General features: G+C 47.5%; 13 non-coding genes across 13 annotated transcripts; all 13 read right to left on the bottom strand.

Moving 5' to 3' along the window:
• Positions 1-175: 175 nt before the first annotated feature.
• On the bottom strand, positions 176-294 carry LOC143507963 (5S ribosomal RNA). The gene has a single exon (XR_013129055.1). It is a non-coding gene; the product is annotated as a 5S ribosomal RNA (ribosomal RNA).
• A 969-nt stretch (positions 295-1,263) lies between these two features.
• Positions 1,264-1,382, bottom strand: LOC143507962 (5S ribosomal RNA). Its single transcript, XR_013129054.1, has one exon. It is a non-coding gene; the product is annotated as a 5S ribosomal RNA (ribosomal RNA).
• A 969-nt stretch (positions 1,383-2,351) lies between these two features.
• LOC143507961 (5S ribosomal RNA) lies at positions 2,352-2,470 on the bottom strand. Its single transcript, XR_013129053.1, has one exon. It is a non-coding gene; the product is annotated as a 5S ribosomal RNA (ribosomal RNA).
• A 969-nt stretch (positions 2,471-3,439) lies between these two features.
• Positions 3,440-3,558, bottom strand: LOC143507960 (5S ribosomal RNA). The gene has a single exon (XR_013129052.1). It is a non-coding gene; the product is annotated as a 5S ribosomal RNA (ribosomal RNA).
• A 968-nt stretch (positions 3,559-4,526) lies between these two features.
• LOC143507967 (5S ribosomal RNA) lies at positions 4,527-4,645 on the bottom strand. Its single transcript, XR_013129059.1, has one exon. It is a non-coding gene; the product is annotated as a 5S ribosomal RNA (ribosomal RNA).
• A 969-nt stretch (positions 4,646-5,614) lies between these two features.
• Positions 5,615-5,733, bottom strand: LOC143507959 (5S ribosomal RNA). Its single transcript, XR_013129051.1, has one exon. It is a non-coding gene; the product is annotated as a 5S ribosomal RNA (ribosomal RNA).
• Positions 5,734-6,702: 969 nt separating this feature from the next.
• On the bottom strand, positions 6,703-6,821 carry LOC143507958 (5S ribosomal RNA). The gene has a single exon (XR_013129050.1). It is a non-coding gene; the product is annotated as a 5S ribosomal RNA (ribosomal RNA).
• A 969-nt stretch (positions 6,822-7,790) lies between these two features.
• On the bottom strand, positions 7,791-7,909 carry LOC143507957 (5S ribosomal RNA). Its single transcript, XR_013129049.1, has one exon. It is a non-coding gene; the product is annotated as a 5S ribosomal RNA (ribosomal RNA).
• Positions 7,910-8,877: 968 nt separating this feature from the next.
• On the bottom strand, positions 8,878-8,996 carry LOC143507966 (5S ribosomal RNA). Its single transcript, XR_013129058.1, has one exon. It is a non-coding gene; the product is annotated as a 5S ribosomal RNA (ribosomal RNA).
• A 968-nt stretch (positions 8,997-9,964) lies between these two features.
• LOC143507956 (5S ribosomal RNA) lies at positions 9,965-10,083 on the bottom strand. The gene has a single exon (XR_013129048.1). It is a non-coding gene; the product is annotated as a 5S ribosomal RNA (ribosomal RNA).
• Positions 10,084-11,051: 968 nt separating this feature from the next.
• LOC143507955 (5S ribosomal RNA) lies at positions 11,052-11,170 on the bottom strand. Its single transcript, XR_013129047.1, has one exon. It is a non-coding gene; the product is annotated as a 5S ribosomal RNA (ribosomal RNA).
• A 972-nt stretch (positions 11,171-12,142) lies between these two features.
• LOC143507954 (5S ribosomal RNA) lies at positions 12,143-12,261 on the bottom strand. Its single transcript, XR_013129046.1, has one exon. It is a non-coding gene; the product is annotated as a 5S ribosomal RNA (ribosomal RNA).
• Positions 12,262-13,232: 971 nt separating this feature from the next.
• Positions 13,233-13,351, bottom strand: LOC143507952 (5S ribosomal RNA). The gene has a single exon (XR_013129044.1). It is a non-coding gene; the product is annotated as a 5S ribosomal RNA (ribosomal RNA).
• Between the last annotated feature and the right edge of the window lie 141 nt (positions 13,352-13,492).

Below are 13,492 nucleotides of genomic sequence, written 5' to 3'. Positions count from 1 at the left end.
CACGTTTCTGCATGCTGGGGGGTTTTTGGCGGAGAGGAGAGGAGAGCAGGGGAGGGGGAGGGGGGGGGGGCAGATAGTAATAGAGAGGTAAGAATAATTTTAAAAAACCTGAGTGACAAATCGCAAGTAGACAGAAGGAGCAAAGATGAAAGTCAACACTTATGAGCAGAGAAAAAGCTTACAGCACCTGGTATTCCCAGGCGGTCTCCCATCCAAGTACTAACCAGGCCCGACCCTGCTTAGCTTCCGAGATCAGACGAGATCGGGCGTTCTCAGGGTGGTATGGCCGTAAGCGAGAGACGATGTTTAAAATGGCCCTTTTATACAAGACGCTCACAAAGTGATTATACAGAGGACAAACCTCTAAGTCGTTCACGAAATGATCTAATCGCGTCTTAGGAAATGCCTTTGCTGTTTTTCATTTGCCCTAACCTGTTACTTTCAGTAATGTGGCAAGTGCTTATTTAGCTGTGTAGCTGGATGACTGAGAGGAACTGAATTACTGCAAAAATCATATAAAGTTTTTTCTCTCTCGGAGGAATAATTATGCAACGTTTCTCTGCATGGGGCATTTATAGGTATACGGCTGTATGGCTAGGTGAACTATGGTGAGTTCCTTCAACAACATAAAGCCTGGTTTATACTTGACGCGCCGCGAGAGTCCGCGCGGCGAAAATGACGTAATCGCTGAGGCTCTGCCAGTGCGCGAGGTCGTGCACCTCTCGAATGTTGTAACTTCGCGCGCCGCGCTTCAGCGCGATCGACAAAGTCATGTTTGCAGGTTTCATACGCCTAAACAAGGTGGAATTAAAGCACTTGTACGGCACTTTCAAGGTCCATTTCAATATTTTCCAGCACGATAAACATAATTAAGTTAAATATTAATACATATACTCGAAATGATTTGAAATAATTCGCTTTACACCGCTCGCGCAGGGTCGCGCGAGGTGGGCGCGAGCGGAGTAGGCGTTTAAACTTTCGCGAACGTCGTTGCAGTGTTCTCCGAAAATGACGGAGCACGCCAGCTGTGCGCACGCGCAGTATTGCACAGTTCCAAGCCGGCGTTTTGACGTTTCCTCTTAGCTGGACGCACGTTTCTGCATGCTGGGGGGTTTTTGGCGGAGAGGAGAGGAGAGCAGGGGAGGGGGAGGGGGGGGGCAGATAGTAATAGAGAGGTAAGAATAATTTTAAAAAACCTGAGTGACAAATCGCAAGTAGACAGAAGGAGCAAAGATGAAAGTCAACACTTATGAGCAGAGAAAAAGCTTACAGCACCTGGTATTCCCAGGCGGTCTCCCATCCAAGTACTAACCAGGCCCGACCCTGCTTAGCTTCCGAGATCAGACGAGATCGGGCGTTCTCAGGGTGGTATGGCCGTAAGCGAGAGACGATGTTTAAAATGGCCCTTTTATACAAGACGCTCACAAAGTGATTATACAGAGGACAAACCTCTAAGTCGTTCACGAAATGATCTAATCGCGTCTTAGGAAATGCCTTTGCTGTTTTTCATTTGCCCTAACCTGTTACTTTCAGTAATGTGGCAAGTGCTTATTTAGCTGTGTAGCTGGATGACTGAGAGGAACTGAATTACTGCAAAAATCATATAAAGTTTTTTCTCTCTCGGAGGAATAATTATGCAACGTTTCTCTGCATGGGGCATTTATAGGTATACGGCTGTATGGCTAGGTGAACTATGGTGAGTTCCTTCAACAACATAAAGCCTGGTTTATACTTGACGCGCCGCGAGAGTCCGCGCGGCGAAAATGACGTAATCGCTGAGGCTCTGCCAGTGCGCGAGGTCGTGCACCTCTCGAATGTTGTAACTTCGCGCGCCGCGCTTCAGCGCGATCGACAAAGTCATGTTTGCAGGTTTCATACGCCTAAACAAGGTGGAATTAAAGCACTTGTACGGCACTTTCAAGGTCCATTTCAATATTTTCCAGCACGATAAACATAATTAAGTTAAATATTAATACATATACTCGAAATGATTTGAAATAATTCGCTTTACACCGCTCGCGCAGGGTCGCGCGAGGTGGGCGCGAGCGGAGTAGGCGTTTAAACTTTCGCGAACGTCGTTGCAGTGTTCTCCGAAAATGACGGAGCACGCCAGCTGTGCGCACGCGCAGTATTGCACAGTTCCAAGCCGGCGTTTTGACGTTTCCTCTTAGCTGGACGCACGTTTCTGCATGCTGGGGGGTTTTTGGCGGAGAGGAGAGGAGAGCAGGGGAGGGGGAGGGGGGGGGCAGATAGTAATAGAGAGGTAAGAATAATTTTAAAAAACCTGAGTGACAAATCGCAAGTAGACAGAAGGAGCAAAGATGAAAGTCAACACTTATGAGCAGAGAAAAAGCTTACAGCACCTGGTATTCCCAGGCGGTCTCCCATCCAAGTACTAACCAGGCCCGACCCTGCTTAGCTTCCGAGATCAGACGAGATCGGGCGTTCTCAGGGTGGTATGGCCGTAAGCGAGAGACGATGTTTAAAATGGCCCTTTTATACAAGACGCTCACAAAGTGATTATACAGAGGACAAACCTCTAAGTCGTTCACGAAATGATCTAATCGCGTCTTAGGAAATGCCTTTGCTGTTTTTCATTTGCCCTAACCTGTTACTTTCAGTAATGTGGCAAGTGCTTATTTAGCTGTGTAGCTGGATGACTGAGAGGAACTGAATTACTGCAAAAATCATATAAAGTTTTTTCTCTCTCGGAGGAATAATTATGCAACGTTTCTCTGCATGGGGCATTTATAGGTATACGGCTGTATGGCTAGGTGAACTATGGTGAGTTCCTTCAACAACATAAAGCCTGGTTTATACTTGACGCGCCGCGAGAGTCCGCGCGGCGAAAATGACGTAATCGCTGAGGCTCTGCCAGTGCGCGAGGTCGTGCACCTCTCGAATGTTGTAACTTCGCGCGCCGCGCTTCAGCGCGATCGACAAAGTCATGTTTGCAGGTTTCATACGCCTAAACAAGGTGGAATTAAAGCACTTGTACGGCACTTTCAAGGTCCATTTCAATATTTTCCAGCACGATAAACATAATTAAGTTAAATATTAATACATATACTCGAAATGATTTGAAATAATTCGCTTTACACCGCTCGCGCAGGGTCGCGCGAGGTGGGCGCGAGCGGAGTAGGCGTTTAAACTTTCGCGAACGTCGTTGCAGTGTTCTCCGAAAATGACGGAGCACGCCAGCTGTGCGCACGCGCAGTATTGCACAGTTCCAAGCCGGCGTTTTGACGTTTCCTCTTAGCTGGACGCACGTTTCTGCATGCTGGGGGGTTTTTGGCGGAGAGGAGAGGAGAGCAGGGGAGGGGGAGGGGGGGGGCAGATAGTAATAGAGAGGTAAGAATAATTTTAAAAAACCTGAGTGACAAATCGCAAGTAGACAGAAGGAGCAAAGATGAAAGTCAACACTTATGAGCAGAGAAAAAGCTTACAGCACCTGGTATTCCCAGGCGGTCTCCCATCCAAGTACTAACCAGGCCCGACCCTGCTTAGCTTCCGAGATCAGACGAGATCGGGCGTTCTCAGGGTGGTATGGCCGTAAGCGAGAGACGATGTTTAAAATGGCCCTTTTATACAAGACGCTCACAAAGTGATTATACAGAGGACAAACCTCTAAGTCGTTCACGAAATGATCTAATCGCGTCTTAGGAAATGCCTTTGCTGTTTTTCATTTGCCCTAACCTGTTACTTTCAGTAATGTGGCAAGTGCTTATTTAGCTGTGTAGCTGGATGACTGAGAGGAACTGAATTACTGCAAAAATCATATAAAGTTTTTTCTCTCTCGGAGGAATAATTATGCAACGTTTCTCTGCATGGGGCATTTATAGGTATACGGCTGTATGGCTAGGTGAACTATGGTGAGTTCCTTCAACAACATAAAGCCTGGTTTATACTTGACGCGCCGCGAGAGTCCGCGCGGCGAAAATGACGTAATCGCTGAGGCTCTGCCAGTGCGCGAGGTCGTGCACCTCTCGAATGTTGTAACTTCGCGCGCCGCGCTTCAGCGCGATCGACAAAGTCATGTTTGCAGGTTTCATACGCCTAAACAAGGTGGAATTAAAGCACTTGTACGGCACTTTCAAGGTCCATTTCAATATTTTCCAGCACGATAAACATAATTAAGTTAAATATTAATACATATACTCGAAATGATTTGAAATAATTCGCTTTACACCGCTCGCGCAGGGTCGCGCGAGGTGGGCGCGAGCGGAGTAGGCGTTTAAACTTTCGCGAACGTCGTTGCAGTGTTCTCCGAAAATGACGGAGCACGCCAGCTGTGCGCACGCGCAGTATTGCACAGTTCCAAGCCGGCGTTTTGACGTTTCCTCTTAGCTGGACGCACGTTTCTGCATGCTGGGGGGTTTTTGGCGGAGAGGAGAGGAGAGCAGGGGAGGGGGAGGGGGGGGCAGATAGTAATAGAGAGGTAAGAATAATTTTAAAAAACCTGAGTGACAAATCGCAAGTAGACAGAAGGAGCAAAGATGAAAGTCAACACTTATGAGCAGAGAAAAAGCTTACAGCACCTGGTATTCCCAGGCGGTCTCCCATCCAAGTACTAACTAGGCCCGACCCTGCTTAGCTTCCGAGATCAGACGAGATCGGGCGTTCTCAGGGTGGTATGGCCGTAAGCGAGAGACGATGTTTAAAATGGCCCTTTTATACAAGACGCTCACAAAGTGATTATACAGAGGACAAACCTCTAAGTCGTTCACGAAATGATCTAATCGCGTCTTAGGAAATGCCTTTGCTGTTTTTCATTTGCCCTAACCTGTTACTTTCAGTAATGTGGCAAGTGCTTATTTAGCTGTGTAGCTGGATGACTGAGAGGAACTGAATTACTGCAAAAATCATATAAAGTTTTTTCTCTCTCGGAGGAATAATTATGCAACGTTTCTCTGCATGGGGCATTTATAGGTATACGGCTGTATGGCTAGGTGAACTATGGTGAGTTCCTTCAACAACATAAAGCCTGGTTTATACTTGACGCGCCGCGAGAGTCCGCGCGGCGAAAATGACGTAATCGCTGAGGCTCTGCCAGTGCGCGAGGTCGTGCACCTCTCGAATGTTGTAACTTCGCGCGCCGCGCTTCAGCGCGATCGACAAAGTCATGTTTGCAGGTTTCATACGCCTAAACAAGGTGGAATTAAAGCACTTGTACGGCACTTTCAAGGTCCATTTCAATATTTTCCAGCACGATAAACATAATTAAGTTAAATATTAATACATATACTCGAAATGATTTGAAATAATTCGCTTTACACCGCTCGCGCAGGGTCGCGCGAGGTGGGCGCGAGCGGAGTAGGCGTTTAAACTTTCGCGAACGTCGTTGCAGTGTTCTCCGAAAATGACGGAGCACGCCAGCTGTGCGCACGCGCAGTATTGCACAGTTCCAAGCCGGCGTTTTGACGTTTCCTCTTAGCTGGACGCACGTTTCTGCATGCTGGGGGGTTTTTGGCGGAGAGGAGAGGAGAGCAGGGGAGGGGGAGGGGGGGGGCAGATAGTAATAGAGAGGTAAGAATAATTTTAAAAAACCTGAGTGACAAATCGCAAGTAGACAGAAGGAGCAAAGATGAAAGTCAACACTTATGAGCAGAGAAAAAGCTTACAGCACCTGGTATTCCCAGGCGGTCTCCCATCCAAGTACTAACCAGGCCCGACCCTGCTTAGCTTCCGAGATCAGACGAGATCGGGCGTTCTCAGGGTGGTATGGCCGTAAGCGAGAGACGATGTTTAAAATGGCCCTTTTATACAAGACGCTCACAAAGTGATTATACAGAGGACAAACCTCTAAGTCGTTCACGAAATGATCTAATCGCGTCTTAGGAAATGCCTTTGCTGTTTTTCATTTGCCCTAACCTGTTACTTTCAGTAATGTGGCAAGTGCTTATTTAGCTGTGTAGCTGGATGACTGAGAGGAACTGAATTACTGCAAAAATCATATAAAGTTTTTTCTCTCTCGGAGGAATAATTATGCAACGTTTCTCTGCATGGGGCATTTATAGGTATACGGCTGTATGGCTAGGTGAACTATGGTGAGTTCCTTCAACAACATAAAGCCTGGTTTATACTTGACGCGCCGCGAGAGTCCGCGCGGCGAAAATGACGTAATCGCTGAGGCTCTGCCAGTGCGCGAGGTCGTGCACCTCTCGAATGTTGTAACTTCGCGCGCCGCGCTTCAGCGCGATCGACAAAGTCATGTTTGCAGGTTTCATACGCCTAAACAAGGTGGAATTAAAGCACTTGTACGGCACTTTCAAGGTCCATTTCAATATTTTCCAGCACGATAAACATAATTAAGTTAAATATTAATACATATACTCGAAATGATTTGAAATAATTCGCTTTACACCGCTCGCGCAGGGTCGCGCGAGGTGGGCGCGAGCGGAGTAGGCGTTTAAACTTTCGCGAACGTCGTTGCAGTGTTCTCCGAAAATGACGGAGCACGCCAGCTGTGCGCACGCGCAGTATTGCACAGTTCCAAGCCGGCGTTTTGACGTTTCCTCTTAGCTGGACGCACGTTTCTGCATGCTGGGGGGTTTTTGGCGGAGAGGAGAGGAGAGCAGGGGAGGGGGAGGGGGGGGGCAGATAGTAATAGAGAGGTAAGAATAATTTTAAAAAACCTGAGTGACAAATCGCAAGTAGACAGAAGGAGCAAAGATGAAAGTCAACACTTATGAGCAGAGAAAAAGCTTACAGCACCTGGTATTCCCAGGCGGTCTCCCATCCAAGTACTAACCAGGCCCGACCCTGCTTAGCTTCCGAGATCAGACGAGATCGGGCGTTCTCAGGGTGGTATGGCCGTAAGCGAGAGACGATGTTTAAAATGGCCCTTTTATACAAGACGCTCACAAAGTGATTATACAGAGGACAAACCTCTAAGTCGTTCACGAAATGATCTAATCGCGTCTTAGGAAATGCCTTTGCTGTTTTTCATTTGCCCTAACCTGTTACTTTCAGTAATGTGGCAAGTGCTTATTTAGCTGTGTAGCTGGATGACTGAGAGGAACTGAATTACTGCAAAAATCATATAAAGTTTTTTCTCTCTCGGAGGAATAATTATGCAACGTTTCTCTGCATGGGGCATTTATAGGTATACGGCTGTATGGCTAGGTGAACTATGGTGAGTTCCTTCAACAACATAAAGCCTGGTTTATACTTGACGCGCCGCGAGAGTCCGCGCGGCGAAAATGACGTAATCGCTGAGGCTCTGCCAGTGCGCGAGGTCGTGCACCTCTCGAATGTTGTAACTTCGCGCGCCGCGCTTCAGCGCGATCGACAAAGTCATGTTTGCAGGTTTCATACGCCTAAACAAGGTGGAATTAAAGCACTTGTACGGCACTTTCAAGGTCCATTTCAATATTTTCCAGCACGATAAACATAATTAAGTTAAATATTAATACATATACTCGAAATGATTTGAAATAATTCGCTTTACACCGCTCGCGCAGGGTCGCGCGAGGTGGGCGCGAGCGGAGTAGGCGTTTAAACTTTCGCGAACGTCGTTGCAGTGTTCTCCGAAAATGACGGAGCACGCCAGCTGTGCGCACGCGCAGTATTGCACAGTTCCAAGCCGGCGTTTTGACGTTTCCTCTTAGCTGGACGCACGTTTCTGCATGCTGGGGGGTTTTTGGCGGAGAGGAGAGGAGAGCAGGGGAGGGGGAGGGGGGGGGCAGATAGTAATAGAGAGGTAAGAATAATTTTAAAAAACCTGAGTGACAAATCGCAAGTAGACAGAAGGAGCAAAGATGAAAGTCAACACTTATGAGCAGAGAAAAAGCTTACAGCACCTGGTATTCCCAGGCGGTCTCCCATCCAAGTACTAACCAGGCCCGACCCTGCTTAGCTTCCGAGATCAGACGAGATCGGGCGTTCTCAGGGTGGTATGGCCGTAAGCGAGAGACGATGTTTAAAATGGCCCTTTTATACAAGACGCTCACAAAGTGATTATACAGAGGACAAACCTCTAAGTCGTTCACGAAATGATCTAATCGCGTCTTAGGAAATGCCTTTGCTGTTTTTCATTTGCCCTAACCTGTTACTTTCAGTAATGTGGCAAGTGCTTATTTAGCTGTGTAGCTGGATGACTGAGAGGAACTGAATTACTGCAAAAATCATATAAAGTTTTTTCTCTCTCGGAGGAATAATTATGCAACGTTTCTCTGCATGGGGCATTTATAGGTATACGGCTGTATGGCTAGGTGAACTATGGTGAGTTCCTTCAACAACATAAAGCCTGGTTTATACTTGACGCGCCGCGAGAGTCCGCGCGGCGAAAATGACGTAATCGCTGAGGCTCTGCCAGTGCGCGAGGTCGTGCACCTCTCGAATGTTGTAACTTCGCGCGCCGCGCTTCAGCGCGATCGACAAAGTCATGTTTGCAGGTTTCATACGCCTAAACAAGGTGGAATTAAAGCACTTGTACGGCACTTTCAAGGTCCATTTCAATATTTTCCAGCACGATAAACATAATTAAGTTAAATATTAATACATATACTCGAAATGATTTGAAATAATTCGCTTTACACCGCTCGCGCAGGGTCGCGCGAGGTGGGCGCGAGCGGAGTAGGCGTTTAAACTTTCGCGAACGTCGTTGCAGTGTTCTCCGAAAATGACGGAGCACGCCAGCTGTGCGCACGCGCAGTATTGCACAGTTCCAAGCCGGCGTTTTGACGTTTCCTCTTAGCTGGACGCACGTTTCTGCATGCTGGGGGGTTTTTGGCGGAGAGGAGAGGAGAGCAGGGGAGGGGGAGGGGGGGGCAGATAGTAATAGAGAGGTAAGAATAATTTTAAAAAACCTGAGTGACAAATCGCAAGTAGACAGAAGGAGCAAAGATGAAAGTCAACACTTATGAGCAGAGAAAAAGCTTACAGCACCTGGTATTCCCAGGCGGTCTCCCATCCAAGTACTAACTAGGCCCGACCCTGCTTAGCTTCCGAGATCAGACGAGATCGGGCGTTCTCAGGGTGGTATGGCCGTAAGCGAGAGACGATGTTTAAAATGGCCCTTTTATACAAGACGCTCACAAAGTGATTATACAGAGGACAAACCTCTAAGTCGTTCACGAAATGATCTAATCGCGTCTTAGGAAATGCCTTTGCTGTTTTTCATTTGCCCTAACCTGTTACTTTCAGTAATGTGGCAAGTGCTTATTTAGCTGTGTAGCTGGATGACTGAGAGGAACTGAATTACTGCAAAAATCATATAAAGTTTTTTCTCTCTCGGAGGAATAATTATGCAACGTTTCTCTGCATGGGGCATTTATAGGTATACGGCTGTATGGCTAGGTGAACTATGGTGAGTTCCTTCAACAACATAAAGCCTGGTTTATACTTGACGCGCCGCGAGAGTCCGCGCGGCGAAAATGACGTAATCGCTGAGGCTCTGCCAGTGCGCGAGGTCGTGCACCTCTCGAATGTTGTAACTTCGCGCGCCGCGCTTCAGCGCGATCGACAAAGTCATGTTTGCAGGTTTCATACGCCTAAACAAGGTGGAATTAAAGCACTTGTACGGCACTTTCAAGGTCCATTTCAATATTTTCCAGCACGATAAACATAATTAAGTTAAATATTAATACATATACTCGAAATGATTTGAAATAATTCGCTTTACACCGCTCGCGCAGGGTCGCGCGAGGTGGGCGCGAGCGGAGTAGGCGTTTAAACTTTCGCGAACGTCGTTGCAGTGTTCTCCGAAAATGACGGAGCACGCCAGCTGTGCGCACGCGCAGTATTGCACAGTTCCAAGCCGGCGTTTTGACGTTTCCTCTTAGCTGGACGCACGTTTCTGCATGCTGGGGGGTTTTTGGCGGAGAGGAGAGGAGAGCAGGGGAGGGGGAGGGGGGGGCAGATAGTAATAGAGAGGTAAGAATAATTTTAAAAAACCTGAGTGACAAATCGCAAGTAGACAGAAGGAGCAAAGATGAAAGTCAACACTTATGAGCAGAGAAAAAGCTTACAGCACCTGGTATTCCCAGGCGGTCTCCCATCCAAGTACTAACCAGGCCCGACCCTGCTTAGCTTCCGAGATCAGACGAGATCGGGCGTTCTCAGGGTGGTATGGCCGTAAGCGAGAGACGATGTTTAAAATGGCCCTTTTATACAAGACGCTCACAAAGTGATTATACAGAGGACAAACCTCTAAGTCGTTCACGAAATGATCTAATCGCGTCTTAGGAAATGCCTTTGCTGTTTTTCATTTGCCCTAACCTGTTACTTTCAGTAATGTGGCAAGTGCTTATTTAGCTGTGTAGCTGGATGACTGAGAGGAACTGAATTACTGCAAAAATCATATAAAGTTTTTTCTCTCTCGGAGGAATAATTATGCAACGTTTCTCTGCATGGGGCATTTATAGGTATACGGCTGTATGGCTAGGTGAACTATGGTGAGTTCCTTCAACAACATAAAGCCTGGTTTATACTTGACGCGCCGCGAGAGTCCGCGCGGCGAAAATGACGTAATCGCTGAGGCTCTGCCAGTGCGCGAGGTCGTGCACCTCTCGAATGTTGTAACTTCGCGCGCCGCGCTTCAGCGCGATCGACAAAGTCATGTTTGCAGGTTTCATACGCCTAAACAAGGTGGAATTAAAGCACTTGTACGGCACTTTCAAGGTCCATTTCAATATTTTCCAGCACGATAAACATAATTAAGTTAAATATTAATACATATACTCGAAATGATTTGAAATAATTCGCTTTACACCGCTCGCGCAGGGTCGCGCGAGGTGGGCGCGAGCGGAGTAGGCGTTTAAACTTTCGCGAACGTCGTTGCAGTGTTCTCCGAAAATGACGGAGCACGCCAGCTGTGCGCACGCGCAGTATTGCACAGTTCCAAGCCGGCGTTTTGACGTTTCCTCTTAGCTGGACGCACGTTTCTGCATGCTGGGGGGTTTTTGGCGGAGAGGAGAGGAGAGCAGGGGAGGGGGAGGGGGGGGCAGATAGTAATAGAGAGGTAAGAATAATTTTAAAAAACCTGAGTGACAAATCGCAAGTAGACAGAAGGAGCAAAGATGAAAGTCAACACTTATGAGCAGAGAAAAAGCTTACAGCACCTGGTATTCCCAGGCGGTCTCCCATCCAAGTACTAACCAGGCCCGACCCTGCTTAGCTTCCGAGATCAGACGAGATCGGGCGTTCTCAGGGTGGTATGGCCGTAAGCGAGAGACGATGTTTAAAATGGCCCTTTTATACAAGACGCTCACAAAGTGATTATACAGAGGACAAACCTCTAAGTCGTTCACGAAATGATCTAATCGCGTCTTAGGAAATGCCTTTGCTGTTTTTCATTTGCCCTAACCTGTTACTTTCAGTAATGTGGCAAGTGCTTATTTAGCTGTGTAGCTGGATGACTGAGAGGAACTGAATTACTGCAAAAATCATATAAAGTTTTTTCTCTCTCGGAGGAATAATTATGCAACGTTTCTCTGCATGGGGCATTTATAGGTATACGGCTGTATGGCTAGGTGAACTATGGTGAGTTCCTTCAACAACATAAAGCCTGGTTTATACTTGACGCGCCGCGAGAGTCCGCGCGGCGAAAATGACGTAATCGCTGAGGCTCTGCCAGTGCGCGAGGTCGTGCACCTCTCGAATGTTGTAACTTCGCGCGCCGCGCTTCAGCGCGATCGACAAAGTCATGTTTGCAGGTTTCATACGCCTAAACAAGGTGGAATTAAAGCACTTGTACGGCACTTTCAAGGTCCATTTCAATATTTTCCAGCACGATAAACATAATTAAGTTAAATATTAATACATATACTCGAAATGATTTGAAATAATTCGCTTTACACCGCTCGCGCAGGGTCGCGCGAGGTGGGCGCGAGCGGAGTAGGCGTTTAAACTTTCGCGAACGTCGTTGCAGTGTTCTCCGAAAATGACGGAGCACGCCAGCTGTGCGCACGCGCAGTATTGCACAGTTCCAAGCCGGCGTTTTGACGTTTCCTCTTAGCTGGACGCACGTTTCTGCATGCTGGGGGGTTTTTGGCGGAGAGGAGAGGAGAGCAGGGGAGGGGGAGGGGGGGGGGGGCAGATAGTAATAGAGAGGTAAGAATAATTTTAAAAAACCTGAGTGACAAATCGCAAGTAGACAGAAGGAGCAAAGATGAAAGTCAACACTTATGAGCAGAGAAAAAGCTTACAGCACCTGGTATTCCCAGGCGGTCTCCCATCCAAGTACTAACCAGGCCCGACCCTGCTTAGCTTCCGAGATCAGACGAGATCGGGCGTTCTCAGGGTGGTATGGCCGTAAGCGAGAGACGATGTTTAAAATGGCCCTTTTATACAAGACGCTCACAAAGTGATTATACAGAGGACAAACCTCTAAGTCGTTCACGAAATGATCTAATCGCGTCTTAGGAAATGCCTTTGCTGTTTTTCATTTGCCCTAACCTGTTACTTTCAGTAATGTGGCAAGTGCTTATTTAGCTGTGTAGCTGGATGACTGAGAGGAACTGAATTACTGCAAAAATCATATAAAGTTTTTTCTCTCTCGGAGGAATAATTATGCAACGTTTCTCTGCATGGGGCATTTATAGGTATACGGCTGTATGGCTAGGTGAACTATGGTGAGTTCCTTCAACAACATAAAGCCTGGTTTATACTTGACGCGCCGCGAGAGTCCGCGCGGCGAAAATGACGTAATCGCTGAGGCTCTGCCAGTGCGCGAGGTCGTGCACCTCTCGAATGTTGTAACTTCGCGCGCCGCGCTTCAGCGCGATCGACAAAGTCATGTTTGCAGGTTTCATACGCCTAAACAAGGTGGAATTAAAGCACTTGTACGGCACTTTCAAGGTCCATTTCAATATTTTCCAGCACGATAAACATAATTAAGTTAAATATTAATACATATACTCGAAATGATTTGAAATAATTCGCTTTACACCGCTCGCGCAGGGTCGCGCGAGGTGGGCGCGAGCGGAGTAGGCGTTTAAACTTTCGCGAACGTCGTTGCAGTGTTCTCCGAAAATGACGGAGCACGCCAGCTGTGCGCACGCGCAGTATTGCACAGTTCCAAGCCGGCGTTTTGACGTTTCCTCTTAGCTGGACGCACGTTTCTGCATGCTGGGGGGTTTTTGGCGGAGAGGAGAGGAGAGCAGGGGAGGGGGAGGGGGGGGGGGCAGATAGTAATAGAGAGGTAAGAATAATTTTAAAAAACCTGAGTGACAAATCGCAAGTAGACAGAAGGAGCAAAGATGAAAGTCAACACTTATGAGCAGAGAAAAAGCTTACAGCACCTGGTATTCCCAGGCGGTCTCCCATCCAAGTACTAACCAGGCCCGACCCTGCTTAGCTTCCGAGATCAGACGAGATCGGGCGTTCTCAGGGTGGTATGGCCGTAAGCGAGAGACGATGTTTAAAATGGCCCTTTTATACAAGACGCTCACAAAGTGATTATACAGAGGACAAACCTCTAAGTCGTTCACGAAATGATCTAATCGCGTCTTAGGAAATGCCTTTGCTGTTTTTCATTTGCCCTAACCTG

The sequence above is a fragment of the Brachyhypopomus gauderio genome, unplaced genomic scaffold, assembly GCF_052324685.1.
Source record: "Brachyhypopomus gauderio isolate BG-103 unplaced genomic scaffold, BGAUD_0.2 sc768, whole genome shotgun sequence".
NCBI classification, from domain to species: Eukaryota; Metazoa; Chordata; class Actinopteri; order Gymnotiformes; family Hypopomidae; genus Brachyhypopomus; species Brachyhypopomus gauderio.
Note: the sequence above shows the minus strand (reverse complement) of the source record. Positions and strands in the feature narration are given on the sequence as shown.